This window comes from Anoplophora glabripennis, unplaced genomic scaffold (assembly GCF_000390285.2).
Source record: "Anoplophora glabripennis isolate ALB-LARVAE unplaced genomic scaffold, Agla_2.0 scaffold12, whole genome shotgun sequence".
Lineage (NCBI taxonomy): Eukaryota > Metazoa > Arthropoda > Insecta > Coleoptera > Cerambycidae > Anoplophora > Anoplophora glabripennis.
The window spans coordinates 1,884,332-1,889,909 of record NW_019416512.1 but is presented as its reverse complement, the minus strand read 5'-3'; the positions used below and the strand labels follow the sequence as shown (position 1 = coordinate 1,889,909).

The 5,578-nt window shown below is 29.1% G+C and overlaps 1 long non-coding RNA gene across 2 annotated transcripts in view; it reads right to left on the bottom strand.

Moving 5' to 3' along the window:
• Positions 1-2,526: 2,526 nt before the first annotated feature.
• Positions 2,527-5,578, bottom strand: part of LOC108903192 — a 3,735-nt gene continuing 683 nt past the window's right edge. The window contains exons 2-5 of one of the 2 annotated variants that reach the window (XR_001964202.1): positions 3,586-3,657; positions 3,373-3,525; positions 2,847-3,039; positions 2,527-2,735 (exon numbers count right to left, since the gene is read on the bottom strand). This is a non-coding gene — a long non-coding RNA (uncharacterized LOC108903192). Of the gene's footprint in view, positions 2,736-2,846; positions 3,040-3,372; positions 3,526-3,585; positions 4,361-5,578 lie in introns of those variants that run through there. The other variant, XR_001964201.2, reaches the window with a different exon arrangement.

The window sequence follows — 5,578 nt, the reverse complement described above, 5'->3', positions numbered from 1 at the left end:
GTCAATACAGAGGTTAGTTAGCTTATTTATTCAGGGTACAATGAGCTGTAAAAATTTCTCTCAATATGAGGTTTTTCAAAAACATTTGTAAATTAGCTGTAGATAATACAAGAAACTGTAAAAAGTCATTTTTTGCACTTTTTTCAAACTGATGTCAAGGATGAAAATTTTTTTTTTTTCAAGTTTTCAAAACTGCCCTTGGATTTACAATGCAATAATTTCATGCAGAAATATCGATGATTAAAGACAAAAGTGTCATTTTTTACCCAACCATCGATATCTCGGCACGGAAGCTGAATAAATGAGCTAACTGAAAAATTGTAAATTTTTTTCCGACGTATTTCTTTTGATTGCTCGATAACCGTAGCTTAAAAAAAAATTTTGGCTAAAGATTTCGAAACTAGAAATTAAATCTTCAAAATGCTTTATTTTTTATCTCGCCTTTCGAAATTCACTGAAAATTGTACGAAAATTGTTCCTCTAATTTTTCCCAGTAGTTTACATAAAGTCAATGTTGGCCGTTTTGAAACAAAGATACAGATGTAAATATGTATTGTGTGATTACTTATTTAAGATTAATTTTGACTAACATTAAGATAATATGTATGGGGTGATCATTTTCTATTCCCTTATACAGTATTTTTTTAAAAATGCAGGGGTGTGACTAACTTAATATCAAAACAAAGTGGGGCATATTTTTAAGATCATAATTCAGCACAAAAACTGACAGTTTTACGTTAACTGCGAAACCGTTAACTGGGAAATAATAGATTGGATAATTTTACATAGAAATCAATAAAACTATGGCCGGTCCCATAGAATCACAAAAGAACTTACTTTTTTCTGATTTGATAGGTGTAAACATTTCCACGTTTGATGTTAATATTAATAAATACGTTTGTAACAGTTATGACGTTTCTTATACATTTTATGTCTCAAAGAATATATATATATATCAGTATTAGTCTTCATCTATAAAAATTAAGAAAATGGCCGTCGTAAATTAAGGGTTAAAAATAGTGTTTATAGATATCGTTTATGAATTCACATGCGTTTTTTTTACAGTATATGACAAATGATGGCAGAAAAAAAAAAACTTACCTGAGAGTTTGTTTTCCAATGATAATATTTCACAGTTTTTCCTTTTCTTTTATGTCTTGTAAAAATAGATAATAACCAATTGCCATGCACTATCGCAGTGTAAATATCAAGTGTTTTTGTACGTGGACATCACAGGAACTATTTGGTGTCAAAAATATTTTAGTTGCAAAACGCAGTGCTGCCACTAATATTTTTCCTCACGTTGGCAACGCGTTAATGGAACGTGGAACATGATGCTTTAATAATAGGGCGGAAATTTTTTTCAAATTGTTTTTTCACTTCTCACACTTTCGCTTAATGACACAAAGTACTTTAGTTTTCATTTTTTAAAAAACACAAAAACTCACATCCTCTCACTAATACATTTACACAAAACAGTATATAAAATATATTAAAACCTTAGCAACATTATTAGCATATAGTATACTTTATGTAACGCCACACATTTCACTAACACTTTTGTTAATTTGCGATATAAAATAAATAATAACTTTGTTGTTTTCGAGGAACATATTTTTCTTTATAGAAAACGTTATACTCATTCTCTCAAATTCAGTTAACTTGTGATAAAGTGTGTATATACGTTGCCAAGAAGCTTATCAAACCTACGATAACGTTATGTATTTCCCATATACAATGAATACTTTTAGAATTCGAAGAGATATGATTGTACAAACCATCTGTAATATGTTGCATAAGTGGTTTTTGCTGTATCAAAAATTAAACGGTTTTAATGAACCTTTAGGCAATACGATTACAAATTCGTTGCAAGAATTGCACAATTGAATATTGATATTTGTTTCAAAATTTACATCACATCTTATTCTTAACTTTTAAATATCAGTTCGAAACTCGTTTGTTATGAGGGTGTTCAATTTTTACTTGTAAATCTTTTTTTCTTTTTATGTTAATGATATATTCCCATGCATCCAAAAATTGTGTGTTATTTGGTCTTCCCTATTATTTGGTCACGATTTTAAAATAATTATTTTTGATAATACTTAATTAGAATGAAATATGAGGGTAGAGAAAATAGTTTCATAATTTTTACGTTTTATTTTATATTAATATCTATATAATAATAGTATAATATATAATAATAATAATAGGTAATATTAGTAAACATAATATTTGAATACTGATAAATTTTAGTTTTGCTAATTTATTTAGTCCTTAATAAGGACATTTGTTAATAATTTGACAGTCGACAATAAGTTTTCCATTAGAAATATGAATGTATTTGAATTTATACAATATCTGACAATTTAACAAATTGCACTGAATACTGAGATTATTATTAAAAAATTGCTCGGAAAATTTTTAGATTTTCACTAAAAATAGTAAGGTAAAATTAGAATAAGAATATCCACCAGACAAAAGTTGATATAGAAAATCTCGTTGAATGTTATTTCTCCATATATTCTCGTGTTTTATCATTTTTATGAAAAGCGACTTTCGGCTTTTTTTTTGAAACTATGCTGTTATAGTTCTGATCGCTTGGATCAAAAGTCTCAAGAACTTTCAGACTTTGTGCCCATTGATCCATAGTAGATCTATTCATAAGACATACAATTTTTCAAATAATCCATTATCCACCATGGAATAGGATAGTTGTACAGTTGATTGGAAGTTCCCTGGAAAAAAATACATCCGTATGCAAATTTTAATAGGCCTGGCGAATTTTGAAAAAAAAAAGGTGTCAAAAAGTGCTAGTAATGACTAATAATAAGAAATTAGATACTTACGGAATTTAATTTAGTAAAAATATTTTTACCGATGGAAAATTCCATATCGTCTTTGTAGGTACCACTTCATCCAGCACACCAAAATTCAAGAAAACTGTGCTATATGTTTATGTTTATTATTACAACTTTTCTGCTTGTGCAGTCAAAGTCCTTAACTTAGTCTAACCTACCGACTATCTTCGTCGTCGTATATCTGTAAGAAAAGTGAAATAAAATCCGGTACCTACTTTGAGTCTCGGTTAAGATTTGGTTAAGTAATCACATGATTAGACTGTACAACTGATTTATTTCATAATAGTATATTCACAGTCTAATTGCCTGATTAGTTAATCAAGTCTTAACCAAGAGTCGAAGTACCGGGTCCATATCCAAAATATTAAAAAACTTTTTCTGAAATTTTATATTCGAACGACTATTTGTTCTGATATTTGGTCAGAGAATTTTATTGGTGAATATTGTAACATCATGTATAACTATATCGTGATAAAAAGGTCACCCTGCACATATGATATGAATATGTACCTACCACACGAGAAGATTCACTGTCGTTCATCGGTTTTACATGGGAGCCAGCTAGTATTTTAAATACCTTATAGTAGACCGCAATTGCAATACAGATAAAGATAATAATAGGTACCCAAAACTTGTAGTTGCACAGTAGATCCCCTATTAAAGTCATCTGAAACAATAATAAAATAAATATAACGATTTTTTTTAGCTAAATGTAGTAAATACATACCTCAATTTTGGAATATTGGCAGGTAGTTATCACAAATACTCCAGTAGAATTAGATAATAGAACCAGAAAAATCTGAAAAAATATTAAAAAAAAGTAACTTGAAAGAAGTGACGCTAAGCTAGCAAATTGCAAATAAGTTTCAAAATTACATGTTTTTTCATGTCCATGAAAATCAAAACGACATATAAACAGTATAGAAATTTAACGACTTGTGCCATCAGGGCCGAAAAAAGAGCGTACCTTACTTACAAATTTCAAAACTCTAATTCTAAAGACAAATGGGATGAATTGAAAAAATTAAATATATGCAAAAGAAAAGATATAAATATACCTGAAAATTTATGCGATGTTGAATAAATATTTCATTGAATCATGCAATACTGTTGCGCCTGATGTTGAACTGATAAATTTTTATAAACATAATAAAATAGTTGATAATTCGTTTAGTTTTGACACTATAACTGATACTTTGATAATGCATATAATTAAAAATATGAAATCTAGAGCATTTGGATGTGATGAATTAAATATAACACTTATACTTATATGTTGCCCGTATATTGTATCTTTTATTACGCATATTATAAATGCATGTATAGATCAGTCTTATTTTCCTAAATCCTGGAAATGTGCTAACGTCATTCCTCTTCCTAAGGTTAACAATCCAACCGAGCCTACCCATCTTCGATCGATCTCAATTTTACCCGCATTGAGTAAGATTCTTGAAAAAGTTATGGAAATGCAAATTACTGCATTTCTAAATGTCAATAATGTCCTTCCGGGAAAACAATCTGGTTTTAGGCGTGGATATAGCTGTTCAACTGCTCTTTCTGATTTGACAGATGATATTTTTAAGTCAAGAGATAATAGTGAAGCTATAATATGGTACTGGTCTTGTTGGATTATAGTAAGGCGTTTGACACTCTTAATTACGATATACTCAATTCAATTTTTCATGATATAGGTTTTACAAATCCCGCATCATCGCTAATAACCTCATTTCTTTGTGATAGGAAGCAGCGAGTATTATTCGATAACACATTTTCACAACCTCTTGTCATGCTGTCTGGTGTGCCACAAGGAAGTATATTAGGGCCGTTGCTGTATTCTATATACACTTAAAATGTTATTAAATCGCTGGTTTATTGTAAATATCATATGTATGCGGATGATACACAGCTTTACTATTCTTTTAATCCCTCTGAAGTAGTCCATGCTAACTTTAAGATTAATAATGATTTATGTAACTTAGCATCTGCGTCTAAAAATCATTTGTTAAAAATAACCCCAAATAAATCTGCTGCCTTGCTTTTCTGTGGTAACAATATTAGAGCTAACTTATTGGACAGACTGATGATAAAAATTAATGATGATAATATAGAGTTTAAAGATTCGGCAAAAAAATTAGGTCTTGTTATTGATTATAGTCTTAGATGTAAAGAGCAAGTAACTAGTATTCTTGCGAAAGCGTATTCTGTGTTGAAAATGATATATTCGCACAGACACTATCTGAACAGAGATATAAAAAAAAACGTTGTGTGATTCTCTGATTCTACCCACATTAGGGTTTGCAATCCCGCAGTCTTTTTTTTCCAGCTGGAAATTTGCTGTAAATTCGTCCATACAGCGGGATCCCGCTGTAATTCCCGCGAGAGATTTAAAAATATATTTATATATGAAAATAATAATGCTATTATTGTGGAATGTTTATATTTAATCAAATGAAATATAAATAATTCTTGGTATTTAAAAATCAACAGATAAGCATTATATAGATTAAAAACTATGTTTATTAACTGAGAATCAACAGAAATCAACACATCAATAATATAATACTTTTGTTATTTTTACATAGATATTATTATGTCTCTAGTTACTTAACGTACTTGTTGCTGTTAAATTACTAAATTTATAAACATCTAGGTTAGGTTAGTAATTTAATCGTAGTAACAATTTCTAAAAAAATATTTGCTAGATACATCGATAATATACT